Consider the following 21028-nt stretch of genomic DNA (forward strand, 5'->3'; position numbering starts at 1 on the left):
ACTTAATATAACTATTCATATAAAACTCTTTGCCAAACAGGTGTAAGAAGTTGTCCAGTTTTTCAGAAAAACTTTTGGAGTCCTGTTCACATCGGTGTTTTTGATGAAGGCATAGTGTGCTGATGGGTATTTGAATACACAGAATCCCCATCAGGCTATTCACATGTGCATGCGGATGAATCTCTTCACACCAGGAGTCAGTGCAAAACAGATGTTACCTTTGAAAAATGGATTTGTTTGTAAAGCTTATTTATTCTGTTCATGTTATTAAGTTTTGGCATTTCTCCAAAGAACTACTAGAATGCTCAGACTTTTTGCCATGTTTTGCTACTTAATTTGTTAGCTCAGGTCATGATTATATTCAGAGCTGTACTACTGAAACTTAAATTAGGTAATTCAATCATAAATTAGGTATGTTGAGTATCTAGTGCACTAAAGGTGTCCACTCAAGGTTTTGCACCACTTTAAATAAGTCAATTTTAAAATATCACCATTGAGCCAGCATGACTTTGAATAAAGATTGGGTGTTAAGTTCTCCAGCCTGCTTAATTGGGTAATGCTGAGAACAGGGGAAGAGAGATTTTTCTTAAGTAACACTAGTGGACCAGCAATCACATTAAACAAACTGTCAGCTGAAAATAGTTAGCAGGCTTATGCAACACAGTCTTCCAAAGATGGATTGCTTCCCTTTTTCTTATATCCTGTCTAGCCGGTGTGTTTGGGCAGGAATTTCTGTTCTGAACCAGAAATACCCTGTGCCACTGCCTGGGCTGGAAATATCTCTTTTGAGAACAGAAAAAGTAACTCATTTTTGTAATCAGCTGTAAACCAAGTGTGGTGGTAGTTACATAATAATTTAAAAAACAACGTTAGTGAAGATTTACATGTAGTTAAGATATAATTTTGTTTAATAGGTCAAGGGGTTCAGTTCCATAGCCCTTGCTGATTATCTCTTTTCTCACCAACCCCCCTGACTACTACTCATTTGTGTAGGTGCCACGTAGTGTGCGCAGGACTTACAGAATTGCATCTGCTGAGGTGCTTATCAAAACTGTTTCTGAAACTGATTCTTTGGGGTACTTGGGTGTTGTAACACTCAGCACTGCACCACCTAACTCCAGGATCCCAAAGTGTCTGCTCGAATCATGAGCTTTGAACTCTATAATAATAATAAGACTTAGGCATTGAAAGACTTTGGAGTCCAGATGAGCAAGAAGCTACTGAAGTTGCAGAGGAATGAGATGCCGAGGGAGGGTGGGAAGCACAAGTACCTCTCCCTGTTCAGCTCTGTGCTCTGGCGGGCACTCCCATCAGTGGATCTCTATCTCTTCTTGAGATCTTGAACAGCCTCTGTGAAAATAATGCCTTCTCCCCATAACTCTGGACATTTAATGGCCTGGGGGCTGGAGCACATTTAAAAGACTTGGTTCAGACTTCCTCTGCCTGATCCAGAGCTGCAAGTTGAAATGCAGCCAGGACTACGTGGCATTCTGTGGTGGGTCTCTCAGTGTCTCATCTATTAATATTCATATATTTGGACATGGCCTTGAGCCTCAGTTTTCCTCAAATAAGGCACAGATGGGGCTTAGAGTCCATCCTTCTCTCTGCCTCATGGAATATTTAATTACTTAGGCAAGGTAAAGTAGCTGTAATGGGAGAAACTGAGAGATCTGCACTTGAAGGGATTTCCAGATTTTTTTAAACACTGAGATTCAGTCTCTGATGCAAACATATAGCTTTTTTTGAACCTTGCATAGCCAGTGAGTTCTGCTGGGATGGGGAAAAGCTGTACTCAAATGGTCTTGTCATCTTCTGAGCATGCCTAAAGAATAGGAGCAGAAATAGGCAAGGGATGCCAGTTTTGTGAGTCATGCTCTAGGATGACAGCAGCAGTTATAGTTAGGTTGGTTGCTTTGCCCACTGGTGGAAATACAGACACCTGGGGCAGAAATTTAGCCACCACAAAATGTTCACAAATGAAGAGTATCATGTCTACCATTTAGGTTGATAAGCATCAGCATGTGTAAGAGCTTGGAAGCTTCTAACTTTTTGGTGAATTACAGGACTCTCTGGTATGCTGCTTCTCATGCCCTTGTACCTTTAGTTGAGTATACTGAAAGTATGTCCCTTAATTCAAAGTTTTTGTTCGTTTGGGTTTATCCTGTATATTACGCTATAGCTATATGAAACAAGATTAGAGCCTAAATATACCAGGAGCCTAACATGTGTTTTATTTTACCTCAGCACTGCAACCATTAGAGAAAATTATTTACACGGGGAAACACAATAATAGAAGTAATTCATATAAGACACCTATGTAAATCGTCAGCATATACTAAAAAGCAACAAGTAATTGATATCCTTGGGTGACAGACTAAAGAGGAAATAGAAAAGTGAGAAATATTCTACTAAATTTAAAAATTATTGTTAGAATTAGAATGTCTGTTTAGGACATCTGCCTGCAAAGTGGAAGAATAATTTATGGAATTTCATTTATACTAGTTAGCCGAGAATAGTATTTATCATGAAAAATGCCAGCTATTCTTTAACTTTGGGTTGGTCCTATCTGCTTCCAAATGCAGCACAGTCCAGTGCTGAGAGATGTACTGCTTTCTGCAGGCTTAGATCCTTATCCAGAAGATTATTGTCTAGTCACACTAAGGATTTCCTGTACTGAAAAAGCCAAGTGTGTGAGGCATAGTACTTTTTAACAAAGTGGGCCCTTTTCCAAGTTTATAACTGCTTTTATTTTAGTATCCAGATAGATACATCCTTGGTGTGTTTGAGGCTGGACACTAAAAAAAGAGGCTGATGGACTCAGTAAGAAAGGTGTTGTTAGCAAACACAGAAAAGAAACACAGCTAAATTAGTATTTTGGAAAAAAATTAGCCTAACAACTAGGGTGTGCCCACATTAGGCAGTTCTGCTGTAGGACTATTTTGTGTAGTCTAAATGTCACTTTAAAACATTAGGCAAAATAATCATGCCTTACTTGGTATTTCATTAAAGAGGTGGTATAGTGCTCTGCCTATTAATCAAAAAAATCAGTCCTCTCAAAATGTTCTTTATAAGTCGTCTTGGACCATTCCTTCACCAACTAAATGTTATCTGCCTCCTCTGGTTGGGATCCTCCTCCCCAGTAGCTAGAGCTATGGAAGGACAATCACCTTAGTCCACCAGTGGATTAAGCCACTGAGAAAAGCAGTAAAGGAGACAGCTGGTGGCATGGGAGACTTTCAGTGGGAACACACAGACAAGTGGGGAGGGCTATACAACCTGCTAATTTTCTTCCCTGGTGTCTCTGTTAGACTTAGATTCACCTAATATTCTTAATTTCATTGCTGATTTGAGGTAAGGAAATTTATGTGTATTGTCAGGTCACCACTTTAGTTACAGATAAAACAAACGTCCTGTAATTTCAAGTGAACCTCCTCTCCGCTAGTCTTTTGCCTTTTTATAGCTTCTGTTCCAGGATTTCTCTCTTCCCCCATGAATCACTTACTAATATGAAGGTAATAACTCATTCTGCCCCGCCCCCCCCTTTTAGAACTACATTCAAAATCCCTGCATTTAATATACTACATTGTAACTCAGCATCAGTAACAGCTTACTGTTTTTTCACTTTTCTTTGCATCTAAACCTGTAAATACTTTAAAAATACCCATCATGTTTTGACCTTTGTGATTTACTAAGCTTGAAATTTGATTTTTGGCATTTTTGCTCTATGCTTTTCTATGTCAGCTGAACATTATGATTGCAACAGGTTTGTGGATTTCATAGCAAATTTCTTGTATAGTACTGAATACAAGTTGTTATTGTGGATTAGTTATAATTTACTCTAGCTTTTTGAAAAGCAAGAACTAATGGCACTGCTTGATATCTGCCCAAAGAACAGCAGGAAATGTTCAAGTTTCCACTCTTTAAACATAGTGTTTAGTTGTGACCTGAAACATGTTTACTAATCTACTGCTCTGCTGAAAGCATGCTCTCCATTGAGAAAAAATTCCTTATTGTTGTTAGACAGTTACGACAGTATGAGTAAAGCATGAAGATCTATTTTATTTGTCATTCTAGCTTGCATTTATTATTAGACATTAGATTTAATATTAGGGACTGAATAGTTTGTGCATTAGCCTAGTATAAAATTTTTATCTAGTGTTATGCATTTATCATGTAATTCGATGGTTCGATGAGGAACATTTAAATACTTCTACTTAGAGAGATTAGTACAGTAGTTTACAACTTCATAAGAAAATTGAGTTTCTAAAATGGAAAATGATTGCTTGATACTTCATGTGGAATGATACTATTTATCCATCCTCTGTTCTGAAGTTCATGAGATGCATGTCTTTCACACCTATCAAAGTAACAGAAGCTCATTCCTCTGTATATGGCAGATGCTACTGCAGCTACAGACATGTCATCGTGGTATGGTGTAAGGACACAGTGTCCTTAAACTTTAAAGAAAAAAAGTTTGTCTCCAAGGAAGTCTTAATCTGGTTGGTAAATGTTACTAGATCAACATTGCTGATGGTATTTTGTTTTAGATTGGCAGACACTATTATCTGAAATATGACAAATAAAAGAGGAGATGAAGAAGACATCATTCTGAGATTCTCATTGTGATCTTTGATGAAATTCAGAGCCACACCAGAAACTTCAAGATAAGAGAACTAAATCTAGCCTACGATAAAGATACCCAAAGGTATCTTTACACATTATGGATATAATGCCCTACTGGTAAACATAGAATTTTTTGAGACAAGATTCAAAGATAGCAAAATAGAGAAAATTTCATAAAATGCAGATTAAAAGGAGCAAAATGTAGGGCTGTTCCACACTTCAGAATTTCTAAGGCTAGGGATGCCAGCTAAGAACCAGGTCTTGGATCTATTCAGTTAATCTATGAAGCCTCTATGTGGCAGCTTGATATGTACATAAATCAGATTCTCAGAGCAGCATTACATAGTTAATATTTTTAGTCATTTGAACAATGTAAGAAGGTGTATTTTAGTCCCATTTTTACCACCTGTAACTGGTGGTATAAAAATATAACTGTTTTCCTCAAATTAGGTTACTGCAAAGGTAAATAATATCACCTGATAAGAGCTGAAGTGAAAGAAATGCATGGCACCTCTCAAGTAACCATATGTGCTCATCATGTGCTCATGGTTTTCCAGTAATGGCCAAGGTTGGCACTCCAGCTGCAGAACCAGTGAATCATTCCTCTCAGAAAACATATACATCAGTTTTTTTCCCTTACAAGGAAAGAAGGGTGAGAAGAAAAACATAATAATCATCTATGGAAGAGAAAAAAGTCTAACATGAACTTTCAAACAGTAAATCAAATGGTTATGTCGATTTTAGGGAATCTATATATTTTTAGTTGCTGCAAGGTGTTTCTTTGCATAATATAAAAATGTATTTTTTATTGGTGATGGTTAGCAAAATAAAAATATAGATCTTTTAATATTGGCAGGTGTGTGCATTTTGGAAGGGACAGATGCTATTACATCTCTTCCCAGTAGGTAGTCCTCTGAAACCATTAGGCTTCCACATATAAGTAGGTCAAGGAAGACTTTTTCTAAAATTTCTACTTTTTAGCTGCAAATAAGAAACTATTCATCATTTTCATGTCCAAAAGGCCATATTAAACCTGACCTCAAGCTTATGTACAGTTTTGCTTGACCTTTATTTAGAATCCTTTCTGCTAGAAAATTGCCTTTTGTTGTCACTTAAAATATATTTCACTGTCAATGTTAGTCAGTAGTCAGTATTCAAAGAGAAGAGCTTTCAATCCAGTATGGAGGTACAGTGGAATCCTGACTTTACTGATTTCAGTGGAAATGTTTCCACCTATTCTGACGGCACTAAGACTTTCTTCTACCTACCTTATTATATCATTGCTTTCATTACCCCCCCCCCCCCCCCCATTTTTCTTTGGATTACAAAAAAAGCATTTTTTTGGCAGAGCAGCATATGTGTTTGTATATTTAGAAGCATTCAGTTCTGCCTTTATGCAATGACAGTTACATTTGTGTAACCGTGGTATTTTCATGTTTTCATCACTCTCATCTTTATGAAAGAAACGTTTTTTTTGCTTCTCTTCAGTTGTATAACATCTGCACAAAAGCAGAATTCTCAAACATGCTTCTTGTTCTGTTATTTCTTCTAAATGTCAACCTACTTTTTTGTAGCAAGAACAGTGACCCTGCCTGCAGACAGCATGCTGATAGTGTAAGAAATGCTCACTAGCCAGATTTGTGGCTTGCTTCTCTCATGACAGCAAATATGATGAGAAAGTTTTGATAAGAGCTGGAACAATAGCAAAACAGGGATCTATCAAGTTACTGTTTTCTTTCTTTCTACCATTTTTAAACATTCTAGTTTTTTCTCTTCAGACTGTCTACCATAACACAAGCATTTTTCCCATTTCTTGGCAAGTACTGTTATATCCACAACTTGTAAAAAAGAAAAAAATCCTCATAAAAAGTGTGAATCATAAAAGTGTCAATCATCTTTGATTGTGAGTTACAGGTGCAATTTATTGTTACTGCATCTGTAGAAATGTCAAAAATTGGTACCTTAACTACTGTATATTGTAGTTCATTCAGCTGCAAAAAGGGAACAGTAATATTTATGTCATAGGTGATTTTGAAAGAATAAATATTGTAAGATGCTTTGAGACCTGTGCTGACAGACTCCACTGATACATGCATTATATACCTTTGGTTTGAAAATTGGGCGCCAAAAATGCCCAAATCTGCATGTATTAAAATGGATGGAAAAGCTCTCCTTGACTTCAGTGGTGCTGATCATGGCCCATGCAACTTCACAGAAGTCACACAGTGAAACTGTTGTAAACCTGGGAATAAAAGCCTACGATCCTCTAACTTACAAACTTCTGTCATATGCTTAAATAGGTGATAAAGCAGGGGCTTCCTTAAGATTCTTCTTAAAATGTTAGGGGATTTTTAATTCCATATTTTGCATATTTTGTGACATTTACCTCCTAAAATTAGAGCCATTTGTAAGGAAAAAATAATCATAAAATTTGTGTAATATCCTTGGGTTTTATCTCCAAGCAATAATAACAAAATAAAGACATAGCACCATGAAAGCAAACTTGCATACTGTTTTGACATGTGCATCTCATGGAAGGATTACTAATTGATGAAAATGCCAATCATTACAGGAAGTGATTCATTCTCAGGAGTGGATGATATCTACTGATGCCACATGGCATAGAATCAATGGTGTGGGAACCAGTCATGACCAACATTTAAAGTAATTTGGGAGAGATTTCAGTCTTCAAAATAGGTCTCCCACAGAATGAATTGCACTTTTAGCCTGTTGTAAGCACAGAAAAGGAAAAGTTGCTTTTAGGGGAACACTGGAGTAAAGAAAAATAAGAAATTGCTGGAGGGAAAAAAAAAAGTATCCATATTTTAAATTTTGGTCAAAAGGAAAAACAGTGCCTCTGACCCACTCCACCTTCACGTAGTGGTGCTGGAGAATGAGCAGTGACAGTTATCATGGGAGTGATCTGGTCTGAGCACTCTAAGTGCTCAGTTGTTTCCTGACAGCTAGAGTAGGTGGATTTTACTAAAGCCTTGCACTGGGGAGTAGGGTGGTGCTGCCTCTGAGGGCACATAGGCACAGGGCACAGCTGCTGGGGTTTCCACTAGCTGCATGTGCTGTGCAGAGAGAGGGTAAAAAAGGGAATGGGTGAGCCTCTGTTCTGCCCTTTTCTTCCTAGATACTTGCCTGAATGTTTCTCTGTGCCCTCAGCAGTGAAAGATCTTACTATGTATCTTACAAAAGTCATGTAGTCTTTTGCCTGTTCTTGCCTCCCAAGACTGGAGACATACCTTACCTCAATACCTGAAAAGCTGTCAGCAGTGTGAGGCAGGACATTGTTTTGTTTATGAAATGCCAGAGTTCATTCTTCTGATTTGTCACTTATCCTCTAGATTCAACGATACACTTAGTACTGCTGTCAGAGGTGCAACTGCAGCTTCTGCAGGCTTCTCCTGCTAGCTGTTATGTTAGCTAACTTGGGCTCTGGTGGCAATGCAACAGCAGGAGCAGCATGGCTTAGCATGGGCCAATTATTAGGGAATTTCAGGACAGGCGTTGCACTGTTAGAAGCAAACAGGCAAGAGTTGTCATAGTCATTAGATTTAGTAAGATACAGAACATGCTGTCATCTTTTGGGAATAAAGAGCAAGTTAAGTTTCATTAATAGAGTGTTATTTTCTGTTGTTCATAAGCATTTAATAAGTTTCTATTCACACAAGGTTATCAGTTTGCCTTCTCCACTCACTGTTAGTCACAGCCTGTTGGTATTACAGCTTAGAATTTCCTAAGCAGTGGCTGTGCAGTGGTATATCTAAGTGAGGAATGAGAAACCTCAAGAGACTTGCACTTGAATGTGAAGAGCAACATCTTTTAAAAGTCTCTAAACAGAATACAATCTATTAAATGTATTGCAGCAATGAAGTGCTGATTTGCAAATGGAGGATAAGTTAGTGCTTTTGTCAGAAGAAAAAAAAAAAAGCAAAGATTTCAGCTACTTTGGGAGTTTCATAGATTACCAAGAGGCAATTTTGTTAATGGAGCAGTAGGCTGTACTTTTCCTTTTCTTGCTGTATCAAAACAAGCATTGCAGGGAAAGGCATTTTAATCTCTGCTGTGGAGATTTCTCCAGGTACTGGAGAAAATACCACAGCAGGCTTTTCTGAATCAAGTTTGCTGGCTTGCAATTTTCAGGCTCAAGGTGGAGCGCTACATTTAAATATGTGATTCTGTATTTCTTCCCTTATAGATCAGTTCAAAACACAGCAATTGGTCCTTGTTGGGAAGAACAGGGATAATTACAGTGGTGTTAGACTCTGTGTGTAATTATGGAAATAGCCTTACCACAGTAAATGGAGAGGTTTTAAATATCTCAGTTTAAAGTTTTATTATATTGTATATGGCTTAACTAATATTTATGGAAAGGGTTGTGCTTGGTTTTTGCATATATCTAATTCATGTCATTTAGCACACAATCAAAGTAGTTTAAAAATACAGCTTGTACTATGTATGTACACATGATAAAAACTGCACATAGCTCTTTAAACATACCTCATGACTGGTTTTAAGTCTGTTGAAAATGCCATGCTAATGGTTTGACTGAGAAAATGGATGATTCCAATAAAACTAATGAATCTATGGAAATAATACCCATTGATTCATGCAGACCTTTAACTTAAAGATTGGAGGTCATCAGAATATTGTTTCTTCTGTGTAGGTGGTGTTATTAAATAATGGTTGACATGCAACAATTTAGATCAATCAAAAAAATCCTGCAGTATGATCAAAAGGAAAGGATCTTGCAGATTTTTTTTTTAACTAGATTACTAAGGAAGCCTGACTTACAATGTTTATCAAAGTTTCAACTCTAGGTTTTATTAGACTCCCTTCAGACTCTTCAGAGAAAAATTATTGCCCACAGACAATAGTTGAAAGAGTCTTATGGAGGCTGAAAACATCAGGTATGGTATCAAGTAGTTGTGTTGCAATCTCAGTCAGTTTTAGCAGCAATTTATTAAGTAACCTATGGTCAGATATTCTGGGCCCCAAAGGATTCTGAAAAGATGCTGGGTTTTACAAGTATGCTCCTAGAGGATTAGTATTTATTGGAAGCCTACTACAACTACAGAATATTAGGCAAGTGCTTATAGATGGTAGAAGGGCAGCTCAAAACTATCTACTTACAACAAAGCTCATGGGGTTGTTTTTATTGTCTACAGATATAGGGGGATCCAAAAGGCCCAGTACTTTGTGCCTTGTTGATTTTTCTGATCTTTGGTGTGTGCTATGATTTTTTTTCTTCTTTTCTTGTCTCTTCCCAGTAAAGCCTCATTTCAATTTCCAAATTCCTTTATAGCTACCATGATTGACCAGAGTTTCATCATATGGAGAGCATGTAATCTCCCTCTGTAGATTTACTACAGTTTCCCCTTGTTCTGTCATGTATACCACAGATACATCTTACCAAATAGTAAGATATATTCTGATTTTGTATTTTCTATACTTCTTTTGATACCACCAATAAAAGTTATCTCAATGTCATCAACATTCTGTAAGACTGAGGGTGTGCACATCCTCACTAAAATGTGCACAAAGAAACCTAGATCTTATGAGATAGCAAAACAAATTATTACGTTTTCATCTGATCTTTTGCTGCTATTTTTTTTTTCTGCGTTTAGATAAACAGGTCATCTGTCCCAAATGCAATAGCATATTACAGCAGAATGCCTTACCAGTAACCATAGTCTTTGTTTTGAAAAAAACAAAACCCTAAACACACAACCCCCACCCCAAACCAAACCCCAAAACAAAACAACTCACGCCACACCTAAAAATAAGATTTAGAAAAAAACCCCAAAACCCCAAACCTATCAAAAAGGAATGAGGAGAATTAATAGTTCTAACATGAAGGGACTATTGGAAATTTCAACTTGATTTGAGCTACAGCTTCAAGGGTCTTTCAGAATCAGGTGAAGATGAAAGAAAAACACAGGTAGGGAAACTGTAAAATCATGACTGGATACTGACATAAGTGGAGCAAGAACTGGAGAACTGAAGTGGTGCAGTGCTTCACTAAGGATGAAAGAGCTTGAAAGGAAAACCTAAATACTAACTCCTTAACAAGTACTAACTCAAAACTCCTGTGCAGAGCAACACTGAAGAATTTCAATGAATCTGTAATGCTGGTAGTAACATATGGTGATTAGAGTTGAAGATTTATTAGATCACCAGGGAAGAAAGTAGATACATTTTCAAGCAAATGTCTTGGAAAGAATTTGGCCATCCAGTGAAAAGGCTAGTGCTGTGATGAATGCAGAAATATCACTAACCAGTCTCTTAGAACTGAAGGAAATTTTGGACACATTAAGGTGTGGGTATTTTGGCTACATACTGAAACTCATTAGATGATTAATCTTAATCAGTGTGAGGAAATAAGCATGCCAAAGAGAAATGTTAAATATATTCCTTAGCAGGGGAGGAAACCAGTCCCCTCAGCACCTGAGAGAACTGGAGGAAGAGGTTAACTTTAATTCTGTAAATGCCAGCATAGGAAGGATAAAAAAGTGAAATGATGGTTAATGATTTTTCAAAGCTTGATCTACCATTCATGACTTTTATGCAGATCTACAAATCATGATTAGCTGTTTATTTCCAACTGACCAATGTCCTCTTCCTTTGGAAATTGCAATAGGAAGGCTCTAGAATAAACTTTCTGCTGAAAAGTGGCTGTTCTCATTTCACACAATGTATCACCTTGTCTTTGTTTTGTTGCATTGGTTGGTCTTGGCTTGTAAATTGCAGGTTAAGTTTGAAGCCATAAGTGTCCTCAGCTTCCCAATTGCTGTAGATTAGCATGGTCTGGCATTTCAGAAAGAGAGAGTTGGGTCATGTATTATTTTAAAATGCCATCATATCTGTAAACAGAACAAATATAAATGAACAAACACAGCTTTAAATGTAGGCTGCTTTCCCCCCCCAATATATCAGTAATAATTTGCCTTAGATGTTGTTGTGATATATTACTTAATAATGTAGGAATCTTAAGGGAATACTGAGGCTGAGTGAAGTTTTTACTTGTGTTCTCATTGACTACATATGTTTTACATGTACACTGATGAAATGTCACTCTCCTTAATATCTGCCTGATCCCCTTGTATTGCCTGTTCTCTGTTCTGCTTGTCCCTACAACTTATAAATAGCATATGCTTGTGAGACCATTTTACATCATGTAGCTCTCTACCTGGGTTACAGATCTTGGAGATGGTCCTTCTGCTGTGAAAAGACACATGTGAAGGTTGTGCCCCTACTCTGCGTAACTCTGTAGGGAAGGATGGTAGTGTACGCTGGGTACCCTGATGCTTTCAGGTTCCTCGTGTTAAGCCTGGGTTTACTCTGGCTTTTGCAGCAGACAGTTGAAAAGCATCTCAGCCTTCAGTAGGAATGGACTGCAAATGCCATTCTTAGTCATTTCAGTGCCAGAAGAGCTCATTTAAGCTTAGTTTCTATGATTTCTGTTGTGTTCTGGGGCAAAAGGGATCAGGAGTAGTTTTTTTCAGCACCTGCATGTAAAGGAGGAGCAAGATCTTGCATACCAGACCGCTCAGGTGTCTACCCTTTCACTTGTCAGCACGCAGGGTACCTGTAACCTTGGCTATTAATCCCAGTTAGTGATAGTTATTGATAAACACTGAAATGTATGCTGGACCAAGCACCCTTCAAGACTAGCTATACTTGCATGGTACTACCATTACATCAGTCTTCACAACCCAGTGAAACAACAGGAAGGAGTCATCAAGGAAAATTCTGCCCTCAGTTACAGCCATGCTAATGCAGAATAACTAACTCCATCTGTGCTGGATTTAGCACTTGGAGCAAGAGTTAAGTTATGTCAGGAGTCATATCAATTCCATTCATTCCAAGGGGCTTATTTTGGATTCACTTTTTCATTGGGTTGTTGTTTTATTGACACAAATACAAGGTGGCAGTGAATGTGTGTGCTATTTTTGCATGTAATTAATCTATATACTTTTCCTGTATGCCATTTTCACAACAATTTGTGTAACTGTAGTTTTAGAATAAAAAAATAAAATAGACAGCATAAACACAGAACAAAGAAGTCACCTCTATGCTCAGATAACACAACTTTTACAAATGTAATTAATGCACAGTCTAAGGGGACTAGCTGAAGTTCTGTGCAGAATCATTATATGCCCCGACCTTCCAAGCTCTCTCTCATTTACTGTGAAATTTGTTGCTAGAAGCTTTTTCTCTTTCCTCTTTTGCTTCCATTTCCCTCAAATGTGTGCATTCTAGCAGCAGTCATCAAAACTGCAGGTATTAAGACATAGGGTACAGAAATATAAGAATCCAATAATCTCCTGACTGTGTGTGATAGATCGTAGCTCTTTAGAACTAATCTTGAGCATTGTTTGATAGTTCAGTCTTGCACACAGTAGCTCTAAAAAATATTCATAGCTGAGGAGCTTACACCCACCTCTGTAAGCAACTAGAATCCAAATTAATGATAATGAGAATTGTTCATACATCACAAGGAAAAAAAGAAGGCAAGAGAAGTCATTTCTCTCCTGAAGCAGCCTGTCTCCTTGACTCTTGTCAGAAGAAGGAACGCATACCTTAGGAAATCAGTCTTCTCTTGTTAATTCCAGCTGAAATGTCTCAAAAAGGTTTCTTGCAAGTGTTTTGACAGAAAGTACAGAGAAGGATAAGAGGCCTATTCCTCTGGTATTTCAGCTGGAACTAACATAGGAAGGCTTTTAAAAAGGAATATAGTGAGGGGGCTCTGCAGCCAAAATGGGAGCTTATGCATTAAAATTCAAGTTAAAGTGAAACTTCTACTTCTGAAAAACCTCTGAAGAATTAAAAGCAAAACAAAATAAAAAGCAGGAAAACTTTGCTGAAAAACAGAAGCCTCTTAACAGATCAAAAATATTTAACAAATAGAAATAAGGACTTAGACCTCTTCTCCAGTGTCCAAAAGAAAAAAAAAGTTCACAAAGGCTAGTACTGACAGCATATGATATCATAAGAGGGAGTCAGGAAGGGCCCCATGCACATCAAATGCAAAGCAAATAAGCATTTTAATTCAATCTGTCAAAATTAATTAGAAACAAGATTAAAAAAACCCTCACAATCAGATGAAGCATTAGCTTGTTAACATTAATTCCTGTTCTGTTATTGTTTGTGATAAACTGAGTCATAGCTATTTGCTTTGCAGCTGATGAACTGCTCTACGGAATTTGAATTTTCTTTTTATTTACCTCTGAAAGTTTGAGTAGAAAATATCTATCTGTAGTGACAAGCTCATAGTGCATCTCCCCAGCTGTGGAGGGGGAGGTTTTGGGGGCAAGGTCTTCCTGAGGCTTCTGCTGTAGGAACTCCCCTCCCCACCCTAGGGAACTGCATACTTTTCAGGGAAGAGTTATGGGAGCACGTTTCAGATGTACCTTATGAGGAGCTCCTGAGAAAGCATTTGTGATGCATTTGGTCTGAGCTTCCAACATGATCTGATCCATGGCTATTTGCCACAGTTTCCTAGCTGTATTTCACAGCATACCTACTTGATCTTTTCCTGTCATGTGCACTCAGGAGATAGAAGCTCCGGCTTGGCACTGCTCTCAGGCGCAGTGTAGCTTTCAGATTGCAATTACCTTGCACATGGAGGCAAAGCAAGCATATGTCTGCTTGCTAGTGAATGTGTAGCCATTTTTGTTCATTTGCATTGATTGAACCTGCCACTCTGTGCATGAAATCACACCCCATACTTACTTTGTGCTTTGTGTAAGGTTTGATCTGACCAATTCAGTAGGGATATTACTGTAAATCCCACTGTGTGATGAAGGGGTGTTGTGCACTCTCAGAAGAACTGCTATGTGCCTGGACTGAGTGTGGTAAGGTTTCGTCCAGGAGGTGTTTATTTTGATCAGACATATCTAATGTTGGGAAATAATTGTAAGTGTGTCATTATTAGAATAGGTAACAGATTATTGTTCTGTACTGTACAAAGGATGAATACGTAGACAGAGGAAGACTGAGAAAGCAGTCCAAGACATAATGCTCATTTTGTAGTTGTACCCATAATGTAAGCATCCATGTATTTATGCTTAAAAAACCCAGGATCTAGCTCTTCTATGTGCAAAAGTAAAAACACCACCATAAATATATGGCTGTCTTGTTGAAGCTGTAGTAACAGAGCCTAAAGCAAAACCATATAGAGATGTAGATGTATTTATTACTATATAAAACGCTAAAATAAAAATGTAATTTTCAGCTATCCTTTATGTTCTTGGAAATATTAGTGATGATGATGCATAGTCCAATAAAATGAGCAGAGCTGGTATTTTATACTGTTAAGAATAAACCACAAGTCACCTGCATTATTAGCCACAAATCTCCTTAGGTTCCTAATCATATCCCTATGCATGCTAAGAAGCAACCTGGGCTGGCAAGAGAGGCACTGAAGAGGCAGACATCTTAGTATCACTGTAATTTAGAGAGGGTTGTGGATATATTTAATTTCTGCCTTATTTCCTAGAATGACATGATAAGTTAGGTGTCCTTGTACCATCCCTAACTCATTGAGACAGCAGTGAACTCAACCAAAAAAATCTCATCTGCCAGGTGAGTTACTGGCCATTTTTTACATAATAGCCTAGGTGTTAAAGCACTGATCTGGGAAATGAAAGATCAGGATTTTTGGTTCCTCTTAGCCCAAGAGGGTTTGAATCAGCTGTTTCTATTTCTTAAAAGAATATCCTAGCAGGCAAGGTACAGACTAGCCTCTGTTGACGCCATGCTTTCTCTATTGAATCCTGCTGCTGAGGCCGCACCATTGTGTGAGAATGAAAGTGGGGGAAATTACAGTTGAAAAATATTATTATATTCAACATGGATTACATATGTATACATATTTTTTCATATTATTTTTATTTTTTCCTTATTTTTAAGATTTAAGGTATTACTGAATTGAGTATCACAGATAATTAAGCATAAAAACTATCTTTATATTGCTGCTTTAAATCTGTGTAGCAACCTGTGGAACAATCAGATCCAAAGTTGCTTTATCTGTGTTTTCATGGACCAAACAAATAGCACTTTTCTGCATAGCATAAAGTATAAGTCTCTAGTTCAGCTAGGACCAAGCCCTAAAGACCAACTGCATCTTTATTCACTCCGGTTCCCACTGATACTGGCCATGATACAAAGTATCAATAGCAGTTTAGCTATGTCTTAGCAGACCATATATGTATTTTTTACCTCTGTGTTTTAATTAAATGTGAATGAACCTGATATGCAGTTATTTGTGCAGCAAGTGTAATCATATTTTATGCATTCAAAACTTTTGGATGGCTGGAGTACATGAAAAGCACTTTATGGGTACTTGCATTATTGCATATTTCATTATAATGTAATTCTATATTAGATATTCTATTTATGCAGAATCCAAAAATAGTTTGTGCTGTGTAGCAATGCAAATTTCAGTGAATAATCCACAAAGAATTTCAAAGCCTTAACCATTTGTGACATGCAGTATTCTGTATCTTTAATGAGGACTCAACTTCTGAATAAATCATACTGGGCTTTTTATGAGTAAAAACCATTTCTGTGCTTCCCCATTAAAGAAGGGTCTATCACTACTTATCTTAATCACACTGAAAATATTAGGGCTTGTCTTTACTGTTCAAAATTCCTCAAACTGTTTTTAGATGTTCTGTTAACAGTTAAAGTGTAAACGAGGTTTCTGTACTCTAAGGCTGTGCTTCCCCTTCCCACCTGATCACCGGAGAATGAGAAAGTCTAAGCAGTTTCATGACCAAGGCTATGCAGGATAGTGCAATAGCTGAGGAAAAATCCACTTTCCCTCTGCTTTCTTCTCAAGGAATCTAACTTAAATCAATGTAGAATGGAGGGAATTTCTTTCCCACTAGTTTGGGGAAACAGTGGACGTGAATAGGGATGCTTTGTTTTCCCTAGTGTAACTGACACTCTTAAGGTAGCCAAAGACATGTCTAATGAAAGGCTTGAAGGTTGTATGCATCGACAGCTTCTCTTGTACTGGTGTAAACTTAAGACTAATGGACTATGCTTAGGTTAATGATTTTATACTGGTCTAACAATTGCAGTTCAAGTCATCTCTGACTTTAGACCACAGGCCCTTAGTGGTGTATCAAACACAAAATGAAACAAGAAAGGAACCTCTTCTTGAACTATTTAAAGCTGGGGCTTTCTATTCTTTAGAATAGGTAGTACAGAGCAGGAGTTTGGCTAATAAAAGTATAATAAATAACAATTTACTGTTTAAAATTTCAAGATTATAGTCAATGTCAGGGAGTTATTTTAAGAAATCTCATATTTCAAAAAGTATTGAGAATTGCTTCATTTTTTTAACTGTTTTCTCCTACTTTTGCAGCCAAAACTAAATATTTAAAGTACCATAATGTGGTGAAGGATCAGTTCAGAAAATCACCAGACTGCTTTTAGCAGATTGAATAAAACACCCCCTATAAATTGCTAATGAGGAGACAGCAAAATGCTCACAGTCCATCAGCACTGGCTAAGAACTTCATAGAATTTGGGTGAGATTTTACCATTCATAGCACAACTATGTTCTCAGTACATAATTACATGGAAGACCAAAAAACCCCCCACCCCCCCAAAAAAACCAAAACATGTAAAAATTGTCTACATAAATCATATCTCCTTTTGCAATAATTTAAAAATAAATCTTTAGCAATTAAAACTGTTTTCATCAGGTATAATTGCATGAGTTAAAAAAAAATTACCAAAATAATCAGACCAAAGTACTTATTCCATTCCTTCATGTAATTAAGTACACATTTCCTAACCTTCCATGACAGTATTTCTTGCTTTTTGAAATAGCAACTCTAGGACATCGAACTCACAAAATTTTGGTGGTATTTTCATGATCTTTTAGGTAAACTACATATACTTTGTCAAAGTTGTTATCTTACAATCTATCATCATTCCTTTTCCACTGCGTACCTATATGACCAAGTGAGACTAAGCCACAAAGGAAGCATCTACAAATCTTCTGTGCTGCCACCTATTCCTCTACTGTTCACCTTAAGGAATGGCTCCTTTTTCTGAAAGTACAAGTAACAAAGTTCATAAAATAATTGTGCTGTCCTATGCTGTCAGAGACTAAACCCTCTAGGTCATAATGTTTTCCTATGCCCCTCTGTCACTAAGAATGGAGACTAACAGGTTTTATGGTAATGATGCTGGTATCAGAATAGTAGAACTGGTGCTGTGATTGGAACTGCAGCTTATTTTCTTTATCTGTACATCAAACTGGACTCTGTTTATGACAACTAGATGCATACCGATAAAGTTCTAAAAATAGTCACCAAAATTTCTTCACCTTCTGGGCCTGTCGAGAAGATTATCTATATTTGAATGGTGTTTTTACTGTGAGTAACTAAGTAGATCACACCGTGCAGAGAAGGTCAGAAGTTCTGTCAAAGAGCCTTCACTGAGAAGCCCACAAACATGTTCAGCTGGAAGGAATGGTGCTAGCCTTACAGAAAAAAACTGCTAGGATGACTTGAACCTACAGAAATCAAGAGCTTCCTGAGTTCTAGGTCTATATTTATGAAAAATAAAAGGCTACAGCCTTGATTTTCAGAGGTGCTTTGCTGATTTTTTAGGCATCTAAATTAAGAGACTATGTTCCTACGGGCACTATAATCTGACTTCCATTGTACCTGAATCTTGTAGTATAGCGTAAGATGAAAGGCAGCCTTTGTTTCCCCTGTTCAGTACTTTTGCATCCTCTAACAACAGTTAAACTGAGCTCATAAGATGTGATGACCTGCTGCAATACTTCATGCAAACTTGTAGTCAGCCCTGAATCAGTACTTTCATTCTTCTGATTTATCCTCTCCACCTTCCTTTAGCATCCCCTTGAGAAGAAGTGCTGAATTAAGAACTGGTACTAAGATTGGATGATTCACAATATATTTGAATGTGTGATGATGCACATGCTCTAGTGAATCAGGCACCTATTTCAATATCAGAAAATAGAAAATGGTTCTTGAGTTTCTCTGCTGCCAAGAATTGCATTATTTTGAATCACTGATTGCCAGGGAGTTCTTAAAATTAGAGTAAACCATTTTTTTTTCCCCTCATGTGTTTGCACGTTTGCCTCAGCCTTATTGGTGGTTCTGTGTTAGGGTGTGCTAAAGCAGTTTAACTCAACTCAAAACTATCATAGCCAACACAAACTAAGGATACCAACAGTGCTTCTTCCAGAGCAACCATTTAAAATGGGAAGAATGCCAATCTACAGACTAAGCTTCCAAATAAGACCTGTATTGAGGGCCTCATCCACACTCACTGAAGGCACAGGAACACGTCAGTGACTTTAAGGGTTTTGTATCCAGATATTAGCTTTCTGTATAAGAGTTCAGTTCAAGAATACTTTCTAATGGAAAAAACTTTAATGTGCCCTTTGGCATTCCTGATAATAACCTTAATCACACTGAATTCCTTTAGTCTCACAGCTTTTACAGGAATACCACTGTAATTTAACATTAATAACAGACCCTTACTAGGAAGCATTACTAGTTTCTTGCTTAGGTGATGTTATAATTAGCAGTATCTTGCTGTGACAATTGCTGCTGTAAAAGAAGTGCCATTTATAGGTGGTATTACATATGCAGCATATGCTGCATGCACGTCCAAGCATTCTGATATGTGCTAAGTGACTGGAAAGGCAACAGTGGAAGATGTACATGCAGAAGAACATTTAAAAACATTTTAGATGTAATGCAAAGTAACTTTTTGCACATACAGGGCTGTAAATGAAATAATAAGAGACTTGAAAGAAGGTTATAAGTTATGCTTGATTAAATCTGTGTTACAGGCTTCCGGTACTCATATCATACTTGAGTCTCCTGGGTGCTGTTAAGTATTGTCAGCCAACAAACTATAATTTCTTGCTTGAGTGGACTAATACAAGAGTAGACTTCTGCTTCTTTGTACATTAAGATTACAGTATGCTGTAACAATAAAATAAGAAGGGGAAAAAAAAATAAAGCAAAATAAAAAATTGCCACACAGAATAATGATTAATACTTATCAGCAGAATTAGATGCTAAGATGGCTTGAGCTATAATTTGTTGAGATCAATAAACTGAGTCCATTTACTTCACTAGGCTTTACATCAACTTCAAGTTCTGTGTTTTGATTTGACAGGTACTGTAACAGACAGTTACGCAGGTAGAAGTAAGCTGCAGAACTGGAAGGTGTTTCTTGAAATGTAGCAATTTTTCTAGTTGTGTATTTTGTTCATGCTGGAACATTTGGCTCTTGGTCAACAGCTATTAATATAGCACCTCTGTATAAAACAGGCTTATAAGAGGAATCCTCTGTACTTAGTTCTGTCTTGGTAGCACACGTGATGAATTTCTCTTGTGCTAAATTGTAAATCTTGACGGTATCTAGTTTTAACATGCTATAGCTGTATATGGTGGCTTCATACAGCTGAAATCATTAAAACTAAAAATGAAAACAGTTCTGTAAGCTGGATTGCCTGACTGAGGCCTTCGTTGTATGGAGTGCTATGTGCTCTTGGTGGTACTTCTAGGATTCCACTGGTCTGCTGAATAGCTTCAGAAATGGCCCTTGGTAAATCTGGGAGGAATGGCATGGATATTTCAGCTCTTGGGTGTATTGCAGAGCTTCCTCAGGTCAGCGGGACTGACCACTCACCCACAGGCAGTGATGAAGCACGTAGTGGTGCTTTGCAGAGAAAGGGGCTGCTTTAATGAATGCCAGACACTAAAATATACTGAAGGAAATTAGTCGTACCCAGTCAAAAATTTTCAGATGTGTTATTTTTGTGTCTAAAGTGCAGGCTTGCTGAAATAAAAGAAGTCACTTTCAGCAGTGCTGTAGACAGAAGCTTTACCTGTTTCCTGCCCCCTTTCCCTTTACTCCCCTGACTCTGGCAAACCATGTGGAAGGCACATTAACAGCCTCTGCTGAAAGACCTGCAAAAGCCAGTTTTCTTAGGGCTCCAGAGGCTCCAGTTCCACTTCTCTAATTTTTGTCAACTTTCTGACCTACTTGGTGGGCTGCCAGACTCCTATGCAGTTGATAAGCCTCGGAAACATTTCAGAAATACTATTAAAAAAAAAAAAACCCCAAAAAGTTTTGAGTTTTAAAATGAGCTTTGGAATTGTTTTGTACTGGAAAGATTAAAATGTTATATTTCTTCTATGAACAATTTTATTTTTCAATTTTAGAACTCTTTGTGGGATGAGGATTGTAGTTTCTAGCTATTGCAGATTTTAATGCATTTTAATATATTTTTACATGAAAGAAAGTGACATAGCTGCATGAAGACCCACGTACTTATATTGGGGCCACTGAGGTCTGTGAAACAGTCTTTATATTCAGTTGTAGTTCT

The 21028-nt window shown here is 37.4% G+C and overlaps 1 protein-coding gene across 2 annotated transcripts in view; it reads right to left on the reverse strand.

The window, feature by feature from the left end:
- Nucleotides 1–21028, reverse strand: part of SLC9A9 (solute carrier family 9 member A9) — a 237887-nt gene that overhangs the window by 31070 nt on the left and 185789 nt on the right. The window lies entirely within an intron of this gene.

Source organism: Haliaeetus albicilla, chromosome 9 (genome assembly GCF_947461875.1).
Source record: "Haliaeetus albicilla chromosome 9, bHalAlb1.1, whole genome shotgun sequence".
Lineage (NCBI taxonomy): Eukaryota > Metazoa > Chordata > Aves > Accipitriformes > Accipitridae > Haliaeetus > Haliaeetus albicilla.